The sequence below is a fragment of the Vipera berus genome (assembly GCF_964194415.1).
Source record: "Vipera berus genome assembly, chromosome: 2".
In the NCBI taxonomy this organism is placed as follows: Eukaryota; Metazoa; Chordata; class Lepidosauria; order Squamata; family Viperidae; genus Vipera; species Vipera berus.
In genome coordinates, this window is record NC_138203.1 from 162,121,572 (window position 1) to 162,146,392 (window position 24,821).

The window sequence follows — 24,821 nt, forward strand, 5'->3', positions numbered from 1 at the left end:
ATGGAAAAATAAAAAAGCAAAACAGAAATTATGTATCTAAACCCTTCATAAATGTTTGTGTATGTGTGCATGTATTTGTGTGGGTGTATGTATATCTCTAAATGATAAGAAGCACAGTAACACTCATTATCCATGTAATCATCACAATTTATAATATATCTCTGTATTCATATGGAAATATTTCTTTTATAAATAGATTTTACCTATTCAGATATCGATTCTATATAAATGTTAGAAAAGCTAAAATGTAATAATGTGAATGAGAAAAAAAATAGTGACAATGACAACAAAAAACTGATTTTTTCCAGCTTCTCTTCCTCCCCAAGGACATTTTATCTAATTAAGTATTTTTTTAAATAATGCATCAGATGCTTTAAAGAAAAAAACCCACCCATTCTTCTAGTAAAGCTGCACTGCTACTGATCTCATGGGCTCATCCATACAGTGTTCTAGGTGACAATATATAAGTATTTTGTTAGTTTCTTCTTCTAGATTGTTTTCCTGTGTTTCCCATTTAGTTACTATAAATTTAATCCATTTTACTCTTGAGTGACAAAAGTATCCAAGTGATGATTAGGTGAATAATATGTATATTTGATTCTTATTCTAGTGTTAATTTCAAAATGTAGAAAAATTAGTATCAACGTTTAAAAACTACTACTTTTAAAATACTAAAGATATATAATGTATAGAAAGTGTTTTATGTAATTAATTATCTGAAAATGCTTTTACTTCATATCCCCAGAGCATTAAACAAATCCAGTAATAGTAATAGTAAATATGTAAAAGTAGTAATGTCCCATTAAAAATGAAAGCAGGACAGTTCTACAAAATTAAACTCTGTGTGTTATAATTTCAGTGTCCTTTATTTGCCTTTTTGTTTTATGTATTCAACTGAAAATATTTTATGCTTTGTTTCTAACTTTAAACACTATTTTCTATTAAAAAATAAGGGACGCGGTGGCTCAGTGGGTTAGGCCGCTGAGCTTGTTGATCAGAAGGTCGGCAGTTTGGCGGGTCGAATCCCGAGTGCCGCGTAGCAGAGTGAGCGCCTGTTACTCGTCCCAGCTTCTGCCAACCTAGCAGTTCGAAAGCACGTAAAAATGCAAGTAGAAAAATAGGAACCACTACGGTGGGAAGGTAACAGCGTTCCGTGCGCCTTTGGCGTCTAGTCATGCCGGCCACATGACCACGGAGACGTCCTCGGACAAGCGCTGGCTCTTCGGCTTTGAAACGGAGATGAGCACCGGCTCCTAGAGTCGGAAACGACTAGCACGCATGTGCGGGGGAACCTTTACCTTTACCCTTACCTTCTATTAAAAAACACTGAATTTCATATTTAAAATGGTACTATTTGGTTATTTTTTCTTTTTTATTTTCAGTCATTGATTTGGAGAAATCGTGATAAATGTAAAAGCAGTGCAAGCCTGCATGTCTGTCCTCAGAGATTACTCTTGCTGAGTTTAATGGGACTGGAAGTATGGATCGGAAGTTAAAGTCTCTGTTTATGGAGAGATTTAATACTATCTGGCTAGAGAAAGAGAGTTACTAGGAAAACAGCTTCTCCCAAGTCCCAGTTAATCTTCAGAGACATCCAAATAAATCATTTACATTCAAAGTTAATTATTTTGCTTTCAATAAATTATTATTTTTGTATTAGAGAATTTAAGATGATTCTCTGTCATTTCATTTTTTTGCAGAGAAGTCTTGTCCATACCTGTCATAGATGTTCACCTTAATCCTTTATGCATGTCACCTTGTCTTTTGTGTAGGTCTTTTCCATACTTTTCCATACTCCACTGAGCAGAGTGAGCGCCTGTTACTCGTCCCAGCTTCTGCCCACCTAGCAGTTCGAAAGCACGTAAAAATGCAAGTAGAAAAATAGGGACCACTACGGTGGGAAGGTAACAGCGTTCCGTGCGCCTTTGGCGTCTAGTCATGCCGGCCACATGACCACGGAGACGTCCTCGGACAAGCGCTGGCTCTTCGGCTTTGAAACGGAGATGAGCACCGGCCCCTAGAGTCGGAAACGACTAGCACACGTGTGCGGGGGAACCTTTACCTTTACCTTTACCTTTACCTTTCCATACTAAACCGTGATTGCCAAAGTTTTCCTGAGTCTTTTTCCCCCCTTCTTGACATTTCTTTAAAAAAATAGTAAATCGTCAAATTTATTACAGCAGCAACACAGTATTAACTATATATTAAAAAAATTGTATTCAGATCTCTCATACACATAAACAATACTTTAACCAAAAGTCCAAAAAGCAATTTATGTTATTAAATTTTTGGTCATTATATTTATTAGAAAAAGTGTAAATAAATATATAAAAAGCATAAAAAACAAGTAATACATAATTAGTAGCATAACATTGTCTAGTATGGACATTCTGACCAATAAATTCTAACATTTTAAGATAGAAAGAAAGCTAAATTTTAGTCAGGAAATGGCAATTTTTCATCCAGTCCCCAATGAAAGCACACTTGCCATCAGTTTATAAAAGTTAAATTCCTGAAAAACAAGTTTATGAAAAATGAGCAGTTCCTCTTTTAAAGGTTCACTGAAAAGTGAGTGTTCCATGTTATTAAATATACTCTTTTAAGGCCATCCTTATTTTCAACCAGGGATGAAAGAAATAATTCCAATGAAATGTTTGCCTCTTCAGTTAGCATCCCTGTAAGGTATACAGTAGTAGTCTGGCCATTAGGACTATATCTTTTTCAGAATCACACACATAGAAGTCTGAAAAAGGGCTTCTATTGAATAGCAGATGGATATATGCTTATGTGAAATTGAAAGTACTTCTTCCAAACCATTTCTGAAGGGTATGTAGCTTCGAGAAGGACATCTAGAGAGTTTGGGCTAAGGTGAGTTATTATCTAGGGCAGAGGTAGGGAACCTTGGCCCTTTTATGACTTGTGGACTTCAACTCCCAGAATTCCTGAGTCAGCATGGCTGGTTCAGGAATTCTGGGTATTGAAGTCCACAAGTCATAAAAGAGCCAAGGTTCCCTACCTGTGATCTAGGGGATTTTTGGCATGCATACAAGTAGTTCTTCACTTACGAACACAATTGAGCCCCAAATTTCCATTGCTAAGCAAGACAATTGTTAAGAGGGTGTACCCCATTTTATGACCTTTCTTGCCACAGTTGTTAAGTGAATCACTGCAGTTAAGTTAATAACACAATTGTTAAGTGAATCTGGATTCCCCATTGCTTGTCAGAAGGTTGCAAATGATGACCACATGATTCCGAGACACTGCAATGTCATAAATACATGCCAGGTGCCAAATATCTGACGTTTGATGCCGTGACCATGGGGATGCTGCCATGGATGTAAGTGTGAAAAACAGTCACAAGTCACTTTTTGCAGTGTTGCTGTAATATCAAGTAGGTCATTAAATGAATGGTTGTAAGTTGAGAACTACCTCTATTTTGATACCATTATTTTATGATCGTGGAAAGTGGAGGCCCATTTTGCTACTTGGTATATAGCTGAAAGGGAAATCATTTCTATAGAACGTGTGCTAATCTTGTGCTTCTGTTTTAAATTATATCTAGGGTTTGGGAATTTTGAATCAGAACAGGATGATAAAAGCAAATCGATTAACATACAGCTTTGGGTTTAGCTTGTTGCACATGTTCTTTTCAGTACAGTCTCCTGCAGTTTCCGGCTTGATACATTTAGCAAAATAGATGTTTGCATTCTTGCTTGCTGAAATTATTTTTGGTTCCCTTCTTTTTTCTTCTCTCTTAAATAGATTACTTTGCATTGAAGCATATTCTCTAAAGGATGTACATTGTACATCCTGCTGTTGAGAACAGCCAGCAGAATCATAGAAAAGGCATAATCTTTTATTTTTTCTGAATGCAATGCTACTAAGGCCAACTTAAGAATTACTTTTGACACATGCCTTTACAAAATTATGCACCTGAGTGTTATATAATAATAAGATGTTTGAACTACACTGAGAAAATGTTAACCTTTATATATTGGTAGTCTAATACTGTATGTTGCCAGCTGTGGTGGAATCTCCAGCTAAAATGTGTGTGTACGTGGGAAATAGTGGAGAGATTGGCAAACTTGGAGTCCTTGAAGGGGAAGAAGCAATGGAGACTTGACCCCCTCTAAAAACCCCGAAGCCTTTGTCTGGCTGTTCCCAAAATAATGCAGTCAATCTGGTGAGATTCTTGTAGATAGGTAAGCAGCAATAAAGAAGCAACTCTGATCAACTCATGGTGTCATTCTGGTTCCTTGCATCTGATACCATCCCTTGTAGAAGAAAGAATCTTTGCTGCAGAATAGGGTGTATTGCTGTTATCCCCCCAAATCTTCCATGACTTGTTAATCTGAGCCATCCTCATTTCTTTTGTTGATTTATAATTTTTCAAGGGTTGTCCTAGACAACATTATTTGGATCTATCAAAATGTGATAATTATAGATCACTGTTAGATGATGATTCCTCATTACTATTGTGGCTAGTAAAGTTTGGAGTTACAGAGCAGATGTACAGTGAAATGCAGAAAATATAAACTTTGGGAAAAGCAATTCCTTTTTCTTTATGTGGATCAGACTTTATCATTGAAAACTGAATATGCTTAAGAACCATACATAACTGAGAAATTAGCCACATGTTTGCATCATCAGGGCCTGCTGAATCTTTCTGCTTCAAATGGCATCTGTGGAACAGCCAAATTAAATGTTAGTTAATTAGAGGATTAAATGGCTTCAATATTGCAACACTTCCAAATCACTTGAGATTTTGGTATTCCTTCCATGAAATCTTATACATTAGTTAAAACCATGCCCATGCTCTTAATCTTGGGAAAGGGGGACATTTTTGGAAAATAGTGGGGATGATGGTGATGTTCTTTACAGTGACTTAAAGACCTTGTTTTCTGTTGCCATAATTATATCCACAGATTCCTTGAGGCTATTTTTGGCTGTTAGAAAATTACTCAACCCTAAGGACTATTCAGAGGATGATAATGTAGATGGCAGGTGTTTTGAACAAATAAAACTAAAGAGTAGTATAATTAAGGTAATAATTTAATTTGATTTCTTGTCCTTCTATTGCTGTTTCATACAACTTCATATTATGTGTAATGTTATGTTTATGAATACTGTCTAATTCTGTAAATATTTGTTCAGGAGTTAAATCTATGAATTCAGTGGAACTTATACTCAGTTGTGTGTCTGTAGTACAGGTAGTCCTTGACTTATGACCATAATTGAGCCCAAAATTTCTGTTGCTAAGTGAGACATTTGTTGAGTGAGTTTTGCTCCATTTTACTCACTTTTTGCCACAGTTGTTGTGAATGTTGCATTTGTTAAGTTAGTAACACAACTGTTAAGTGAATTTGGCTTCCCCATTGACTTTACTTGTCAGAAGGTTGCAAAAGGGGATCCCATAATCATAATATGATTCAGTTGCCATGACCATGTGAACATTGGGATATTGCAACGGTTGTAAGTGTGAAAAATGGTCACTTTTTTCAGTGTCATTGTAACTTTGAATGGCCACTCAGTCAAAGACTACCTGTATTCTCCTCTTTTCAAAGTTCTGGTTCATCTAGATCAGACATGTCAAACTCGCGACCTCACGTGATGTCACACAACGTATCGGGACAGTTTTGCCATTGCCAGCTATGTGGTGGGCGCCGCTTCCACATGACGCATCCGGCCTGTGGGCCGGCAGTTTGACACCCCTGATCTAGATGCTGATTTTTAAAATGCCTTTATTTACAATCCCATTGTAAATGAAGATGTGTTAACTAACCTTATAAGTCCTTTAATCATAGGTGATATAAGTTTTTGGAAGAACGGTGGGAACATCTATGTAATTAACAAAATGCCAAATCAGTTATAGAAGTAGCTGATTTGGATTAGAGAAGTAGAGTATGGTCTCCTTATTTGTTTTTTTTTTCTTTTCCTCATGGCTAATACTTTTAGGAGAAGGTAATTTTCATTAGAGAATTAATGTGGGGAAAAAGAATTCACAGTTTCGACTAGTTTCTTCACACAATTCTTTCCAGATCTGTATAAAACACTTAGAACTCCTGCCACAAAATCCCAGATTTGGATCTAATTTGGCTTTTTTGGTCTTTTTGGTGTGGTAGTTAAGGAATCAGCTGGAGACTGTCAGTTTTAGTCCTGCCTTGGCTGTGAAGCCGCTTGGGTGACCTTGGGCCAGTCACTTTTGCTTAGGCCTAGGAAAGAGGCAATGGCAAACCAGATATGAAAAACCTTGCCAGGAAAGCAGCAGGTTCTTGTCCAGGTAGTCTCTGAGAATTAGACATGATTGAATGGAAGAAGAAAACTTCAATAGTATAATAATTTGGACATCCTACCTAGTGCTTACATTTATATAACATTTATATTTATATATTTATACAGCGTTCCGTGTGCCTTTGGCATCTAGTCATGCCGGCCACATGACCACGGAGATGTCCTCGGACAAGCGCTGGCTCTTCGGCTTTGAAACGGAGATGAGCACCGGCCCCTAGAGTCGGAAACGACTAGCACGCATGTGCGGGGGAACCTTTACCTTTTACCTTTATTTATATATGGTGTCACCATCTTTTTCTTTCCTTTGGAACTAAAGGAAAGAAAGCCAGAGGTCCCCAACTTTTTGGGCACCAGGGACCAGTTCTGTGGAGAGAGGTTTTTCCATGGTCCGAAGAGTGTGTGGTTTTGTGTGCTGCCTGCATCTCGCAGTTGGGGCTTTGCTTGTTGGTGTGGACCAGTTGCTGGCATGCCTCAGACTGGTACTGGTTCGTGGACCAGGGGTTGGGGACCCCTGATCTAAGCTAATTCATTCCTCTTGGATGGGTTCTGATCAATCTGCTAATCAGCACAATTGAAGAAAAAGTTGGCAATTTTCTGAAAGATTTTAGAAAGAGAAGCCTGCCTTAATCAGTTAAAACAAGAACAATTAAGATTGTGGTCCCTCTAAAAAACAGCAACTGATGAAATTGATAGTTTTCTGCAAAATGTGCTTTGAGGCATAAGAGTTGTTATTTAATTGTCTCTGGGTTTGATCTTACTGGTAGTTATTGAAGTTCATCTTGTGCCATTCTGTCTTTAAGGCAGAGGCTAATTGTGTCAAATGTTTAGTGCAGAGATAAGTATAATTTCTGAAATCCAAGCCGCAAAGATGTTTTGGGGCTTGGAGTGATTTTATTGTTGGAGGATTTTATGGCAATTTATAGGGTGCCTTTTGCTTGCTTATGTGCTTAAAACAGGGGTGTCAAACTGCCGGCCTGCAGGCCAGATATGTCATAGCGAAACTGCACCCACCCCATTGCCGGCAATGGAAAAAAAGTCGAGATACGTCATGACATGTCACGTGATGTTGCGAGTTTGACACCCCTGGCTTAAAAGCTATGAAATATATTCTTTTTTCCCCTCTCCCTCTATTTTTGTCTTTCAGTTTCATTTTTAAAATTACACATAGTCCTCAATTGCAGCCACAATTAAGCTCAAAATTTTTGTTGCTAAGCAAGAGAGTTGTTAAGTAAATTTTGTCCCATTTTACAACTGTTCTTACCAAAATTAAGTGAATCACTACAGTTGTTAAGTTAGTAACACAGTTGTTAAGTGTATCTGGCTCCCCACACTGACTTGCTTGTTAGCCAGCTGGGAAAGTTACAAATGGTGACCACATGATCCTGGGACGGTGCAACCATCCTAAATACATGCCAAGTGCCAAGCATCTGAATTTTGATCATATGACCATGGGGATGTTGCAAAGGTCATAAGTGTGAAAAACAGTCATAAGTCAGGGCAGTTTTTCAGGGCTGTTGTAACTTTGAAAAGTCACTAAATAAATGATTATTTTCTTGTGTTGTTCTTGATAGAAGAACTTGATGCTCAAAATACAGCATAGTAATTTGAACTGTATAGTGTCATCTGGTTTGAGATGTGGCTTGTGACACTTGGTTAGGTGTCCTGTAATCTCTGTAATCTTACTTTTTGCTCTCCCTGGTGCAGTTTTCCTATGATGCTTGGTGTTGAAATTTCGATCATGATATAAAAGGAGTCTGGCCTAGTACCTAAGCTAGGCATGGGCTAGGTTAGAATCTGGAGACCGTCACTCTCTTTCAGTGGGGAAAACAGCAGGAGGAAGAAATATTAGATATACAGGTGAAACTCGAAAAATTAGAATATTGTGCAGAAGTTCATTTATTTCATTAATGCAACTTAGAGGGGGAAACTAATATATGAGATAGACTCATTACATGCAAAGCAAGATAGTTCAAGCCGTGATTTGTTATAATTGTGATGATTATGGCGTACAGCTCATGAAAACCCCAAATCCACAATCTCAGAAAATTAGAATATTGTGAAAAGGTGCAATATTCTAGGCTCAAAGTGTCCCACTCTAATCAGCTAATTAAGCCATAACACCTGCAAAGGGTTCCTGAGCCTTTAGTTGGTCTCTCAGTCTGGTTCAGTAGGAATCACAATCATGGGGAAGACTGCTGACCTGACAGTTGTGCAGAAAACCATCATTGACACCCTCCATAAGGAGGGAAAGTCTCAAAAAGTAATTGCAAAAGAAGTCGGATGTTCCCAAAGTGCTGTATCAAAGCACATTAATAGAAAGTTATGTGGAAGGGGAAAGTGTGGAAGAAAAAGGTACACAAGCAGCAGGGATGACCGCAGCCTGGAGAGGATTGTCAGGAAAAGGCCATTCAAAAGTGTTGGGGACTTTCACAAGGAGTGGACTGAGGCTGGAGTCAGTGCATCAAGAGCCACCACACACAGACGGATCCTGGACATGGGCTTCAAATGTCGTATTCCTCTTGTCAAGCCGCTCCTGAACAACAAACAATGTCAGAAGCGTCTTACCTGGGCTAAAGAAAAATAGACCTGGTCTGTTGCTCAGTGGTCCAAAGTCCTCTTTTCTGATGAGAGCAACTTTTGCATCTCATTTGGAAACCAAGGACCCAGATTCTGGAGGAAGAATGGAGAGGCACACACTGCAAGATGCTTGAAGTCCAGTGTGAAGTTTCCACAGTCTGTGTTGATTTGGGGAGCCATGTCATCTGCTGGTGTTGGTCCACTGTGCTTCATTAAGTCCAGGGTCAACGCAGCCGTCTACCAGGAGATTTTGGAGCACTTCATGCTTCCTTCCGCAGACGAGCTTTATGGGGATGCTGACTTCATTTTCCAGCAGGACTTGGCACCTGCCCACACTGCCAAAAGCACCAAAACCTGGTTCAATGACCGTGGGTGATATGTATTCATCAGTTAATTGTTATAAGTGTTCAAATGTTAATAACATATTATTTAGTTATGTTACATCTAGATTAGAAGAGGTTCGTGAGGTAAACCTCCCTTGACAGTTCAGCACGCGGCAATTTGACAGCTGTCAAATTGCCGGCAGCTAACACGCAGGCGCAACGTTGACAGCTCCACACGCGGACCCAAGCTGTCAGAAACCAACGCAGACGATTGGCCCAGCCGTCGAGCGGGAAAGCGGCGGGTCCAGGGATTGGCTGAACCAACATTCAGCGGACTATATAAGGGAGCTGTAACCCCACGGTCTTGCCTTGGTGTACCTCAATAAACCGAGAAGTTGAACCTGCTGTCTCCGCGTAATCCTTACCTCCCTACAACCCACTGGCGACGAGGGTGGGATCGGCTTGCTAAGCTGAAGTCACTGAGCTTAGGAAGGGTTCCTTCTGGAGGCTCTGAGCTAAGTCACGGGAAGTTGTAACTTCCACCTCTAGCAAGCCGAAGGAGAACCGAGACAGCATGGCAGCTTTCGGCCAGATACGCGAGTTTGATACTCGATTTCCCGAGCGCTGGGAATCGCACCTTGGCCAAATTGAAGGCTACCTGCTGGTCAGCAAGATAACCGACGACCGGGCTAAGGCGGCTGCACTCTTGTACCTCAGCGGAACCGCGGAACTTGCTAAGCTGAAGTCACTGAGCTTAGGAAGGGTTCCTTCTGGAGGCTCTGAGCTAAGTCACGGGAAGTTGTAACTTCCACCTCTAGCAAGCCGAAGGAGAACCGAGACAGCATGGCAGCTTTCGGCCAGATACGCGAGTTTGATACTCGATTTCCCGAGCGCTGGGAATCGCACCTTGGCCAAATTGAAGGCTACCTGCTGGTCAGCAAGATAACCGACGACCGGGCTAAGGCGGCTGCACTCTTGTACCTCAGCGGAACCGCGGTATACGACGTGGCCGTCGGTCTATGCAGCCCAGAGCCGGTCGCGCAGGTGACCTACGCGGAGCTAACAGAGAAGCTCAGCAAGCACTACATGCCGACCCATTCCGAAATCTACTGGAGGGTCCAGTTCGCGAGGCGTCGCCAAAGACCCGGGGAAACGGCAGCAGACTTCGTATCGGGAGTGAGACAGGCCGCCAGATGGTGTCACTTTCCGGACCTGGAGGACCGGATAAGGGACCAACTGGTCATCGGCCTCCGAGACGAGCACCTCCAAAGGAAAATAATGGCAAAACCGGCCCTGAATCTAGCTGAAGTCACTAGAGAGATTCAGGCATACGAAGACACCCACTCCGAAGACTTCGCCAAGGCTCAACAAAACCAAACCAGGGCCGCGAATCAAGGGGAAACAGCCCCCAGAGACCAAGGCGAAATAGAAGATCTCACCGACGTGGACGCCATCCACCGTCGATTCGAAAAGCTCCAAAGCCGAAAAACCGACAACAAGGAAGGGGCAAGACCCAAGAACATCAACCGAGAGCCCCGAGTCACTTGTGCCAGCTGCGGAGGGAACCACATCAGGTCCTCCTGCAGATTTAGAAACGCCCGGTGCCACAACTGCGGAAAATTGGGGCACATCAAAACCGCATGCAGAAGTCGCAACCGCGGGGAGCTTCACGAAGTTGAAACAACGTCCCCAGGTATGACACCCCGAAGCTGGGAAAAAATCAGGCCCCCAAGCCACCTAGTACAAGCTATTAACAAAACGGAAGGAGGGGGGGGCAGCCACAAGTTAACCCCTAAAGTAAAAATTAAAGCCAAACTACAAGGGGTACCTTGTGAACTAGAGGTTGACTCCGGCTCAGCCGTCACCCTCATCTCAGGGCAGACCTTCAAGGAAATTTGCCGTAAAAACAGGAGGCAAATTCCCTTAAAACCTCCCCAGGTGAACCTAGCAGATTACCAGAAGTCCCCAATACCCCTGAAGGGCCAAGCAGAAATTCTAGTGGAATTTAAAAAATTCCGAGGCCCCCTCAAGGTCCTAGTGACACAGGAAAACAGGTCGAACCTAATTGGCCTAGACTGGTTCAGGGCACTAGGCATACAACTAACGGGCATCAACAGGGTACAGGCCGCAAACCTCGAAGACGTCTGCAAACAATTCGCAGACGTCTTTGACGGTTCCCTAGGAACTTACACAGGGCCCCCCATCAACCTTAAGTTAAAACCGGACATACCTCCCATTAGAATACGAGCCCGTAGGGTCCCGTTCGCCCTCAAACAAAAAATTGAGGACGAGCTGGACCGCCTCGTCAAAATAGGAGTCCTAGAACCCACCGACGGAGGGACCTGGGAAACCCCTATAGTTACACCTATAAAACCTAATGGCCAAATTCGCTTATGTGCCGATTATAAAGCTACTCTAAACCGGGCACTTAACGCACATGCTTACCCGGTCCCCGCGGTGAAAGACGTCCTCTCTTCGATCAGGTCCGGCGCCATCTTTGCCAAACTTGATTTGGCGCAAGAGTATTTGCAGCTTCCAGTAACTCCTGAAACCGCAGATGCGCAAACAATTGTAACTCACCGCGGGGCTTTTAAAGTCAAACGCTTACAATTTGGCATTTCGGCAGCCCCAGGAATCTTCCAAGAAATAATGGAAAAAACTTTAAAAGGAATTCCTGGGGTATGCCCCTATTTTGATGATGTCCTAATCGCAGGCGAAAACGAAGAAAATTTAGCAGAGCGCCTGTCAGCTGTTCTGACAAGATTCAGAACAGCAGGTCTCAAACTTCACAAACAAAAATGCCAGATAGGAGTCCCCTCAACAGAATTTTTAGGTTATAAAATTGATGCCCAAGGGATACACCCCACTGATAAAAAAGTTAAAGCTATCAAAGCAGCCCCAACACCAAAAAATAAGCAAGAGTTACAAGCGTTCTTAGGACTCTTGAACTTTTATCACGCATTTCTACCACATAAAGCTACCCTAGCCGAACCATTGCACCGCCTCTTAGATAAGGGACGGCCCTGGCTCTGGACATCGGAACACGATGCCAGTTTCACAAAACTCAAAAACGCCCTGTGCCATAGTTCTACAGTAACACTATTCAGGGAGGACCTTCCCCTCTGCATCGCCTGCGATGCATCTCCATACGGTATTGGGGCAGTATTAAGTCATCTTTCAGACTCAGGAGAACAAAAACCCGTAGCATTCTATTTGAGGACCCTAACAAAGACAGAAAGAAATTACGCCCAGATTGATAGAGAGGCGCTAGCCATCGTTGCGGGGGTCAAAAAGTTCCACGACTACTTATACGGTAGAACGTTTACCATATTCACCGATCACAAGCCCCTTCTGGGCATATTCACATGGAACAAACTAACCCCGCAAATACTTTCACCCAGAACATTACGTTGGTCAACCTTTTTGTCAGCTTATTCATTCCAATTAGTCCATAAACCAGGGAAAGAATTAGGACACGCTGACGGGCTCAGCAGACTTCCCCTGCCTGAATCTGACCCAGACCCAGCTCTGGCAGGGCGGATCCTGGCGATCTCAGAACTGCCAGACACCCCCCTGTCAGCTAAGGACATTTCCACAGCTACGGCAACTGACAGAATATGCAGCAGAATTTACCAATGGGTCTCCGCAGGATGGCCAACCTCGTGCCCAGGGGAGGAATTTAAACCATACTACGCTAGACGACACGAACTGTCAGCACACTTAGGGTGCCTTCTATGGGGAAACAGAGTGGTAGTTCCCCAAAAGCACAGAGAAAGGACATTAATAACACTGCATGAGGGCCACCCAGGGATCGTAAAAATGAAAGCCCTAGCGAGAAGCTATGTTTGGTGGCCGGACATAGATAGCAACATAGAAAATTATGTCGCAGGCTGTTACCCTTGCCAGCTAACAAGATCAGCCCCACCTCAAAACACACCACACAGATGGGAAGCAACAAAGAACCCATGGTCCAGGGTCCATCTGGACTTTGCCGGACCATTCCAGGGGCAAACATTCCTTATAGCTGTAGATAGTTTCTCTAAATGGCTTGAAATTGCCCCAATCCACAGCACCACCTCTATCAACACAATTCAGGCTTTACGGGGTTTTTTTGCTACTCATGGCCTCCCTGACACCCTTGTCACTGACAATGGACCCCAATTTACATCCCGCGAATTTCAGATATTCACGAGGGGCAACTCTATTAAACACGTTACATCAGCTCCCTTCCACCCCTCCTCCAACGGGATGGCTGAAGTTATGGTGAGAACCACCAAGGACGCCCTCAGAAAAATCGTTCAAGGCAACTGGCATTGCAGACTCTCCCAATACCTTCTCGCCCAGCACACCACACCTTGCACCACCACCGGAAAATCACCAGCGGAACTACGATGGGGACGAAGACTGATCACCCGTTTAGATAGAATGCACCCAGACAGAGGCAACATTGAAAACGAACATCCCCTTCCATCAAGAACTTTCTCCATTGGACAAACCGTATGGGCCCGTAACTATGCCTCGGGACCAAAATGGCTGCAAGGCACCATAACCGACCAAACAGGGCCACTTTCATACATTGTTCAAACCCAATTCAACGAACACATCCGCAGACACTTAGATCAATTGCGGAATCGACAACCCCAAAACATTCCACCGCCTACCCCGCCCCACACACCACCACAAATGGCAACCGAAACCCGGCAAATCCCCACATTCTACCAACCAGCACCAGGGAAAGGGGAACAAGAGAACGTCGGAACCCCAAGACGCTCCAGCCGAAGAAGACAACCGCCCGCATATTTACGAGACTTCGAATGGGGGGGCAAAACACAACAACGGAGGGAGAGGAACGGCACCAGTTCAGGGGAGGGGTAAGGGGTGATATGTATTCATCAGTTAATTGTTATAAGTGTTCAAATGTTAATAACATATTATTTAGTTATGTTACATCTAGAAGAGGTTCGTGAGGTAAACCTCCCTTGACAGTTCAGCACGCGGCAATTTGACAGCTGTCAAATTGCCGGCAGCTAACACGCAGGCGCAACGTTGACAGCTCCACACGCAGACCCAAGCTGTCAGAAACCAACGCAGACGATTGGCCCAGCCGTCGAGCGGGAAAGCGGCGGGTCCAGGGATTGGCTGAACCAACATTCAGCGGACTATATAAGGGAGCTGTAACCCCACGGTCTTGCCTTGGTGTACCTCAATAAACCGAGAAGTTGAACCTGCTGTCTCCGCGTAATCCTTACCTCCCTACAACCCAGTGGGATTACTGTGTCAGCAAACTCGCCTGACCTGAACCCCATAGAGAATCTATGGGGCATTGCCAAGAGAAAGATGAGAGACATGAGACCGAACAATGCAGAAGAGCTGAAGGCCACTATTGAAGCATCCTGGTCTTCCATAACACCTCAGCAGTCTCACAGGCTGATAGCTTCCATGCCACGCCGCATTGAGGCAGTAATTGCTGCAAAAGGGGCCCAAACCAAGTACTGAGTACATATGCATGCTTAGACTTTTCAGAGGTTCGATATTGTTGTATGTACACTCCTTGTTTTATTGATTGCATGTAATATTCTAATTTTCTGAGATTGTGGATTTGGGGTTTTCATGAGCTGTACAACATAATCATCACAATTATGACAAATCACGGCTTGAGCTATCTTGCTTTGCATGTAATGAGTCTATCTCATATATTAGTTTCCCCTTTTAAGTTGCATTACTGAAATAAATGAACTTTTGCACGATATTCTAATTTTTCGAGTTTCACCTGTATTAGGTATAAGAAAATAAATAAAAATGCAATATGAGTGGCAATTTACTTTAACAAAAACAAAATGTGCATATTTTTTCCCCTTGTGGCCATTTTTTAGTCTTAAAGAAAATGTAAACTTATTCTTCTTTTTACCTCCCCAGAAATTTGAAGGTACTAACTGATTTCAAACTGCATTTGAAATTTCACCTCATTTTCAAATAATAAATGAGATGAAATAGTTTGGAAGCTCTTGGTAGGAAACGGTTAAACAGTAGAATTCATATGGCAGAAATAGTGGCAGGAACAATTAATGGAAGAATTATTGACTCCCTTCCTACAAGAATATTTATGCCATACCAGGAAAGCAGTAGCTTAATTAATTCTCTCTTTAGCAATAGATGTACTGATGGTTATTCTAGCTAAGGATATAAAATGGACAGGTTAAATTTAACCAGAATGACTATTTTTTGTGAAGATGTTCCATTTTATGGGGACTTTATATTATGCCATTTTTACTACTAAATTGGCTAATTTTTTTTTCAGAAAAAGAGAGAGAGAGACCTTTGTTTATTACTGGAGTCAGTTGTAGAAAAATCTAGAATAAGACTTTTCAATGCTTACAGATTTTGATTCTGTGCAAAAGAGAAGAAGCATTCCTTCAATTAAAGGGATCGCTCTTAAAAATGAGTGCTGTACTTCTGTCAAACCTATAAGGCAGTGGCCAGCAATTACTTTTAGTCACCATAGTAACCTTAACACAATCATTAGAACATTACAGGTCCTATCTATTTAAGAAGAAAGGTTATACAAGGAGATTGGAATAGTCTTGCTTCCTGTAGCCAAATGTGATAGCGAAAAAGTTTACTTGATGATAGTTACTTATGTTTACCTCATGATAATTACTTCGGAGAGAGAACATTTAGTGCAACCCAATTTGGGGGAAAATTTTCAGAGGCGATACTCCAGTTTTGCTAGGCCAAACTTGAATTAAAGAAAAAGTAGAGACATCAGTTTTGGTCAACCATATCAATACTGTATACACAATATTTATTTATTTTTATTTATTTTTATTCCATTTATATCCCGCCCTTCTCCGAAGACTCAGGGCGGCTTACAAGCTTAGCAGTAGCCTTCATTCTATGTATATGCCTGCTTATTAGGGCTTTCATACACCCCCCCAAGCGGCATTATTACAAAGTCAGCTTAATTGCCCCCAACAATCTGGGTCCTCATTTTACCTACCTCGGAAGGATGGAAGGCTGAGTCAACCTTGAGCCTGGTGGGATGCGAACCTGCACTAATTGCAGGCAGCTGGTGTTACTTAAGGAGGCATTAGCCCACTGCTCCACCAAGGCTCATATATGCATCTTCCTGCATGCTTGTTCAGAAATAAACAAGAGTATCATTTAAAAAGCTGCTTCTCAGAAGTGCGTCTCACTAGATGTTTCTCTGACCTAATATTATTCCCTGGATGCTATTCACTATATAATCTCAAAGGTGTTTTTTAAACGGCAAATGGACTATTTTTTTTTCCTTGACGAAGAAGACATTTCACTTCTCATTCAGGAAGCTTCATCATTTCTGACAGGATGGTGGCAGGGGTGGGGGTGGAAGGATCATATTTCTTTGCAGTCACCTGGTTGCTAGTACTCTTTCTGAGAACCTGTTGGGGCCACCTAGGGGTTTTAACTATTCCCTCCTTTCTTAAGGAAGGTTTATCTGTGTCTTCTACCTCAAGGAAAAAATATAGTCCAGTTGCCATTTGAAAAAGCCTTTGAGACAACCATGGCCTGGATGACAGAGACTCTCCACAAACATTCATTAGATAATGTGGCTCACTGCAAAATAAGCTTATTTGGCTTATTTCCAGAAGAGCATGTATAAGATTGTAGCTGTCTTATAGTGACTTAAATAATAAACTGTTCAAAATGGTGTTCAAAGTTAATGTATTGTTTCCAGCTGTTTTTGAGCCCAATAATTTTCCAAGACGGAATTCTGCTGTGGCCCCAGATATTGAAAAATCTAATGACATTGGAAAATGTATGAGAGAGGATGGTTAGGTAATTAAAGGCAAACTAAATACCTTTGTTTTCTGAGCAGTTTTAGTCATGTTGCTGAATTCTTGATTTGGCTCTTATTCATGGGTGAACTAATTCTATGCATGCAGTGACCTTCTGTCTTAATTTCTTGGTATAATGTAGGATTAATGATCTCTACCTTATGTGCTGATGATGAAATTGGGTCAACATTGTAAAGTTGTTTGCGTAATGAAACTGGATCTAGCATTGACACCAAGGCAAAGTAATAAATTAGCTGCAGGCTATCCAGGATCCTTTATTTCAACTATAACATCAGGAGTGGGTTCTTTTATGCTTTGTTAGAAATTGTGATGAATGTTGAGCTGGCCACAGTTTCTTGCTTTATAGCTAGCTGATATTGGTGCTTATGTGTGTTTGAGCAAGGAATGAAGGGCTGAATTATGACATGCATACACATCAATAGAAGAAACTTTATCCAACACATTATCTACATTTATTGGTAACTGGAAATCTCTAATGGACTTTTTGGTAAAAATGAAAAAAATGAACTATACAATTTGATGATTAGACAGGATAGATATGAAAAAGAGTATTATGATATAACTTTAAAAAGGTAAAGTTTCCCCCGCACATGCGTGTTAGTCGTTTCCGACACTAGGGGCCGGTGCTCATCTTCGTTTCAAAGCCGAAGAGCCAGTGCTTGTCCAAGGACGTCTCCGTGGTCATGTGGCTGGCATGACTAGACACCAAAGGCGCACGGAACGCTGTTACCTTCCCACCGTAGTGGTCCCTATTTTTCTACTTGCATTTTTACGTGCTTTCGAACTGCTAGGTTGGCAGAAGCTGGGACGAGTAACAGGCGCTCACTCTGCTATGCGGCACTCGGGATTTGACCCGCCAAACTGCCGACCTTCTGATCGACAAGCTCAGCGTCCTAACCCACTGAACCACCGCGTCCCTTTAGAGAGGTTTAATTATAATTAAACTTATAACTGCTGTGAAGAATATCAGAAGTCACTTCTTTATATCTTTTTTCTTTCTTTTCTTTTTCTTCACCGTTTTTCTTTTCTTGCACTTTTTGCTTTCTCTTTGCTTTCTTTTTTTTCTTTTTCCTTATTTTATACTAGTTTGTATTAGCTTTTACCCTTTCTTTTTTGAAGTTTTGATTATATATCATATATATGAACAATGACCCTTTTATCATGAGCAAATAATTCCAGTGCATTTCAGCTGCTCTGTTGCTTAGTGATCAGTTAGGCTTATTTGTGGATCATACTCTTCCTCAGTGGAATTGTTGCCATGAGAAGTATTCATTTTGATATGATTACATGTGATATGTCCTCCACCCCAGATTAAAAGAGAAATGGGTAAAAGAGCTCCTTGTGATCTTCTCAGGAATGATTGAGTCACTTTTCTTGGGTGTATGATCAATTAGAAGTTGAATTGAATTCAGTGTTTGAATATCTTATATTAATAGATTTCACTAACAGACTCTTGCAGAACTGAGATGACTTTGGACTTAATTTTATCACTAGGTGTAGGGGCTTGATAGCACGATAGAAAGTCATACTAAACCCTGACAAATGACCACTTTGAGTCATGAATGTGAAATCACATTCAGGCCATATGTTATTTAAGCCAGAAGTCTATAGGTCCAAGAATAAGAGATTCTTTGCTTTGCTTTGATGTGATGTGACTGTGTGCTGTATGTTTATAAACTGAATATGACCAGCTATATTCCTTCCCAAATGGGATTTTTATATCTTCCAGGCCCAGTACCTGGAGACACAATAGCATGTTACAGTGACATACATTAGGGACTTAAGTGAAGAAGTCAGCAAGGATATTGTTGTTGCAATTATCTGTAGTGATAAAACACTGATAAGGTTTAAGAAGTTTCCTTTATGAAATATCCTTAATACAGAGCCTTCGCTGAGACAGATTCCATTAGTTTTAGGTTGCCAAGTTGAAACAATTTGTTTAAGCTTTTAATATGCAATTATGTTGATTTTAGGGCTAAGATGAGATTTTATTGACTATCACTTTCCTTTCCTGCATTCTGATGTTGATTAATTTTATGGATTTTATAATTTATAGATTTTTTTGCAGTGATTGTCTTTCTGTAATTATCTAATTTTCTAGACTTACTAAATGCTTTATATTTAAAGCTAATATATAAATATTTTAAGTGCAGAAATGTTTATTAGAAAAAAACTGCAACATAATATTCTTTGGCATGTGTATCTAATTAATTTTTAGCATGTAGAGCTATATTCATAAAGCACTGTCGGAATGTAATGGAAGACAATTTTGTTTTATTTCATTTTTATTAAATTTCTATTAAGTTTCTATGCTATCTACTTTCTTTAAAATGATATATCGTTTGTTTGATTATAAAAAAACTGAAGAAATTGATGTTGACGGAGGAGGCGATGTTTAAAAAATAGACAGGATCTCAGTTGCCAATCAGTGTAATCAAATAGAAGACCCAATCTCTTTTTTACTGTTGTTCTTTATGAGTAGAGTGGATGCTTCTTGAGGCATAAAGCATAAATTTGGCTTTTTGCTCTGTGAGCATTGAGATATACTTTTGTTCTTGGCTGTCTTCATTCAAGAGCAGTACTACAAATATTTTTTGATGAGACGTCCTTGGTGCTCTCTGAGCTTGGTTGTTTTCTTGCAGATGTTTCATTATCCAAATATCATCAGTCTTGGTAGAGAGTTGGGTTTATTCTCAATTTATATTTTAATGTTTGTGGGAGTGGTCTGGGTGGGGTTCTTTTTTTTTGTTGGGCTTTTACCGTTGGGTTGTTTGTCAATTCTTTGATTGGGATATTGTTTGCTTCTTGATTGTTGGTCTGATAGTAATAATAATAATAAAGTTGGAAGTTGGAAGGGACCTTGGAGGTCATCTAGTCCAACCCCCTGCTCAGGCAGGAAACCTTATACCATTTCAGGCAAATGGCTGTCCAGTCTCTTCTTAAAAACCTCCAGTGTTGGAGCATTCACCACCTCTGGAAGCAGGTTGTTCCACTGGTTACTTGTTCTAACTGTCAGGAAGTTTCTCCTTAGTTCTAGGTTGCTTCTCTCCTTGACTAGTTTCCATCCATTGCTTCTTGTCCTGCTCTCAGGTGCTTTGGAGAATAGCTTGACTCCCTCTTCTTTGTGGCAGCCCCTGAGATATTGGAACACTGCTATCATGTCACCCCTCACCCTTCTCTTCATTAAACTACACATACCCAATTCCAGCAACCGTTTCCTATATATTGTTAAGATGTTAATCTTGGTGTTAATCTATGCTCATCAGGATATTGACTGTTAGTAAGAAGGTGTTTTTGTCTTTTTGCTCTTGTTTTACACTTGTTGATTGTATCTTTTGCACAGTATGGAGAAGTTGTTTATGTCTATGTGTCCATTGATACCCAATTTGTCAGTATGGCATTTCCAGTATTTTTAGACTGGACTTGGTCTAGGATGGTCATGGTTTCCCAGTTGAAACTATGGTTAAGTCTGGCCATATGTTCTGAAATTAAAGAGTTTTCATCATGTCTTTTGACTGCTAGTTGTTGTTCATGGATACATCCTGCTAATCTTCTGCATGTTTGTCCTAAGAAGTAGCTGTTTTTTTTTAATCCCATTTATATCCCGCCCTTCTCCGAAGACTCAGGGCGGCTTACAATCTAAGAAGCACAAATCAATCTGCTTAGCAATAGCCTTCATTCTATGTATATGCCTGCTTTATTAGGGCTTTCGCGCGCCCCCCAAGCGGCATTATTACAAAGTCAGCTTATTGCCCCCAACAATCTGGGTCCTCATTTTACCTACCTCGGAAGGATGGAAGGCTGAGTCAACCTTGAGCCTGGTGGGATGCGAACCTGCACTAATTGCAGGCAGCTGGTGTTACTTAAGGAGGCATTAGCCCACTTTGCAGTCTTTATACTTTCAAAATTCTATTATATAGCCCAGGGGTGTTAAACTGCCAGCCCGTGGGCCGGTTTCATCATACCGAAGCCATCCTCACCCCATTGCCAGCAATGCAAAAAGATTCACGATACGTCGTGACACGTCACGTGACGTGGCGAGTTTGACACCCATATTATAGCCCATCTCAGTAGAAGTAGTTCTGGTTTCCAGTAGAGTTGATTTCTTGGTCTGGCCTGCCTAGGTCAATGATGACGAACCTTTTAGAGACCAAGTGCCCAAACTGCCACCCAAAACGCACTTATGTATTGTCGGGTGGCCGGTGGGCATGGCCCATTGGGTGGGCGTGGCCAGTTGGGTAGGCGTGGCCCATTGGGTGGGAGTGGCTGTGGTGGTAACAGCAGACTGGGTGGGACTAAAAAGTTCAATCCCATTGGAGGAAAATTCCACTTAGGGTTAGGTCACCATGAACTCACAGAGCAAAATGGGCATCACCAGTAAAGTCAGAGTGCTTGAGTATGGTTAGGAGGGCACTTACTGTTCTGGCCTGCCCTATCTATGTTTCCTGGTACAGTACATGGGAAAATCCTCTAGGAGGAAAATTCCACTTAGGGTTAGGTCACCATGAACTCAGAGAGCAAAATGGACATCGCCATTTTTCTTTTGCACACAGTGACAGAGGCCTAAAGCAAAAAGGTTTTATAAAAGCCAGTTGAACGCCTAGTACTGGGGTGATGCCGCGCATGCCAACAGAGAGGGCTCTGTGCCACCTGTGGCACGCGTGCCATACGTTCGCCACCACGGTTGTAGTCTTTGGTTGGATATTTCTGTTTGCTTATACCTATGTCCCTTGAGCTAAAGGGCATGTTTTGGTGTTCTGTTTTTCTCTACTTCCTATTAATTAATGATCTGTAAAAGGACCACTTTTATCTACCTTCTCGGGGGGGGGGGAGGAACTCCTGCTCCAATGATCACAGTTATTCAGAAAAAAAAGTCTGTGCAAGTCAATCAATCAGTGCCAAAGCTGCAGCCATGCACGTACCAATTTTAAAATTATGTAGTTTTATTACATAATTAACCCTCTTTGGGTCATTTTGTTAGGGTAGTCCTTTATTGAATAGCTGCAGACAAGATGGGTTATAAGCAAGGTGCTCTCACTACTCATTGAATCCAAAACTAGGGAAAAGTTGCTGTTGGCACAGAAGCCAAAGTTGTATAAGCAGCCACCATCTGTAAATCCATTGTTAGATGGAGATGAAAGCACACCTTCACACTATAAACATTCCAGGGTAATGCAGCACCCTAAAAAAGCATGCTTCATTTCACTCCCCAAATTCAGTTTTGGTAGCTGGTAATGTTATCTTAGGGACGCGGTGGCTCAGTGGGTTAGGACGCTGAGCTTGTCGATCAGAAGGTCGGCAGTTTGGCGGGTCGAATCCCGAGTGCCGCGTAGCAGAGTGAGCGCCTGTTACTCGTCCCAGCTTCTGCCAACCTAGCAGTTCGAAAGCACGTAAAAAATGCAAGTAGAAAAATAGGGACCACTACGGTGGGAAGGTAACAGTGTTCCGTGCGCCTTTGGCGTCTAGTCATGCCGGCCACATGACCACGGAGACGTCCTCGGACAAACGCTAGCTCTTCGGCTTTGAAACGGAGATGAGCACCGGCCCCTAGAGTCGGAAACGACTAGCACGCATGTGCGGGGGAACCTTTACCTTTACCTTTACCTAATGTTATCTTATCTTATCTAGCATAATAATGGTACCCGACTCTAAAGGTCTGAATTATCTCACCCAGTAGTTTCACATTGACGGCGTAGCAGACAAAATAAGTGCCCTTTGAGATACCATAGATCTACTGTCTTAAGTCTTGAGCCGTAGACCCCATACACCACCTGATAGGAAGAACTAGAACCATGACGTGCAAGGGTACCCAAAGAGTCAACCCTAATAGAATAATTAGCTAAATCTAAGGGTGATAACAATAAAAGTCACTGAGCGGATCAAGGAAAGTAGCAGGGTTGCATTTTCTTTGTCTGGCTTCCATCATAAGTCCTCCATCAAAATACCATAAGCAGGATAAGATTCCTATTGAAATGCCCCCTCCCCTGTCATTTAAAAATAGATGGATTCGGATTTGTGAAGCTACAATTATGTCAATCAACTACATAAGAATGCAATATTTGAGGTTAATCTATAATTACAAAGATTACCTCATTCAGGTTTGTGGGAGGCACTATGTAATGCTTGATTCCAGACTGATAAAGATTCACGAGACTGTTTTATAACCAGTTGCCCTGCATGTTTCTATTTTTGTCAATGAAAAAGCTACTCAGTTTGCCAGTTCACCCTCCTCCCCCCCCCCCAAAAAAAAAAATTCCAGTAAAAAGAAAATTAAGAAGAATCTGCCCTAATGTACGTTCAGGATATATTGGTTGAATCTTGGGAAATAGTTCAGTTGGAATTCTTGTAGCCCCATCCCTTTTTAAAAATAATGCTTTACAAAAGAATCGTGATTCGGAAAAAAATAACTCTTGGGTTTTTTGGCAGAAGCTGTTTGATTACGTGAAAATATTACATAACTGGCTCTTTTAATTAGGGAAGAATCCATCTCACATTCAAGCAGTCATTAATCACCTCTCTTAACAAGGGAGACAATACTAACCTGGCCCATTTAATCAGCTAGAAAGAACAAGCGTTAGCCAGAAACTGGTGGCCCTCATCTCCCACATAACCTGTTGCACACGTGAAATCCTCAAGCTGAAAAGAATCCATATATGCAGCAGTGACCAGAGGTATCTATAATCCACCCCAGTGCTCAAATCCAAATTAAAATGAAACCAGGAGCCTTTCCCAAGAACAATGCAAATTGCTCACAGTGAATCTCTGATTGTTCTAGCTACTCTTCCTCAATATCTTGATATAGGAGATCCTAACTATCAAATATGGATAGCATCTCATTCTTGCTCCATTCTGTTGGCAGAGAATTAAGCACCTTTCTCTTCAACCACTACCATGGAATGAGATTTCAGATGGCCCTTCAAAAGAGCCCCACTCAGTGTTTCCTTTGATTAATGCCAAGAGCTCCTGCATCTGTCTCCAGCCCATTAGAAGCTGCCAAACTAAAACTGACCAGCCAGCCAGGAACCTGAAATAAGATAGGACGATTATCAAAATACCGTGCAGTCTCATTCTACAGCTAAGGCCAAAAAGTGAATGGCAAGAAATCTAACGAGGAGCACAGAATTTAAATGCCCTGAAATGAATATCTTGCAATAATTGGTTTTCTTTGTTCTTACTGCTTCTTTAGTATCTGCAAAAAGTCTTATCCTTGCTAGCTTCTGATTTCAGATTTAGGTTTCCTGGGAGAGTGGGAGGCAGAGCGAGATTGCTTTGCTGTGTGTGTGGAGCTCTGTCAAAGAGAGCGATTTATCCATGACAATGCAATTATAGAAAGCTTCTCCACTTTCTGATCAGCAGTACCAGCTGAACAGAATAGCGGGTCCAGTGTGTGCTCTGCTGAATATGGGTCCAGGTGCTAACTGGGACATTATCACAGCAGTCATGAAATTGTGAAACATTCCTGTTTCTGTATATTCAGCATACACATTTATGTATTTGTTAGATCATACCCCACTGTTTCTTTAGGAACTCAGGGCAGCATACACAGCACACCCATCTCCACTTCCCCCAACAGCATGTTGGTTGGACAGAGAAAAGAAAAATCAATTGGCCATCAGTTACTTAGTGAACTTCCATGGCTAAGGGTGGACCTGAACCTGGATGTTTCCATCCAACATTTTAATCATTACAGCAGACTGGTTCACATTGAAGTCTGCCAAGATGAGAAGACTAGAGTAGCTCAGTGTCAGACCAGAGATGACTTCACCTAGCTCAGGAAGACTCATTGTTGTGAAAT

General features: G+C 41.6%; 1 protein-coding gene across 1 annotated transcript in view; it reads left to right on the forward strand.

Moving 5' to 3' along the window:
• AATK (apoptosis associated tyrosine kinase) overlaps nucleotides 1-24,821 on the forward strand; it is an 84,899-nt gene that overhangs the window by 21,639 nt on the left and 38,439 nt on the right. The gene's annotated exons all lie outside the window — the stretch shown is intronic.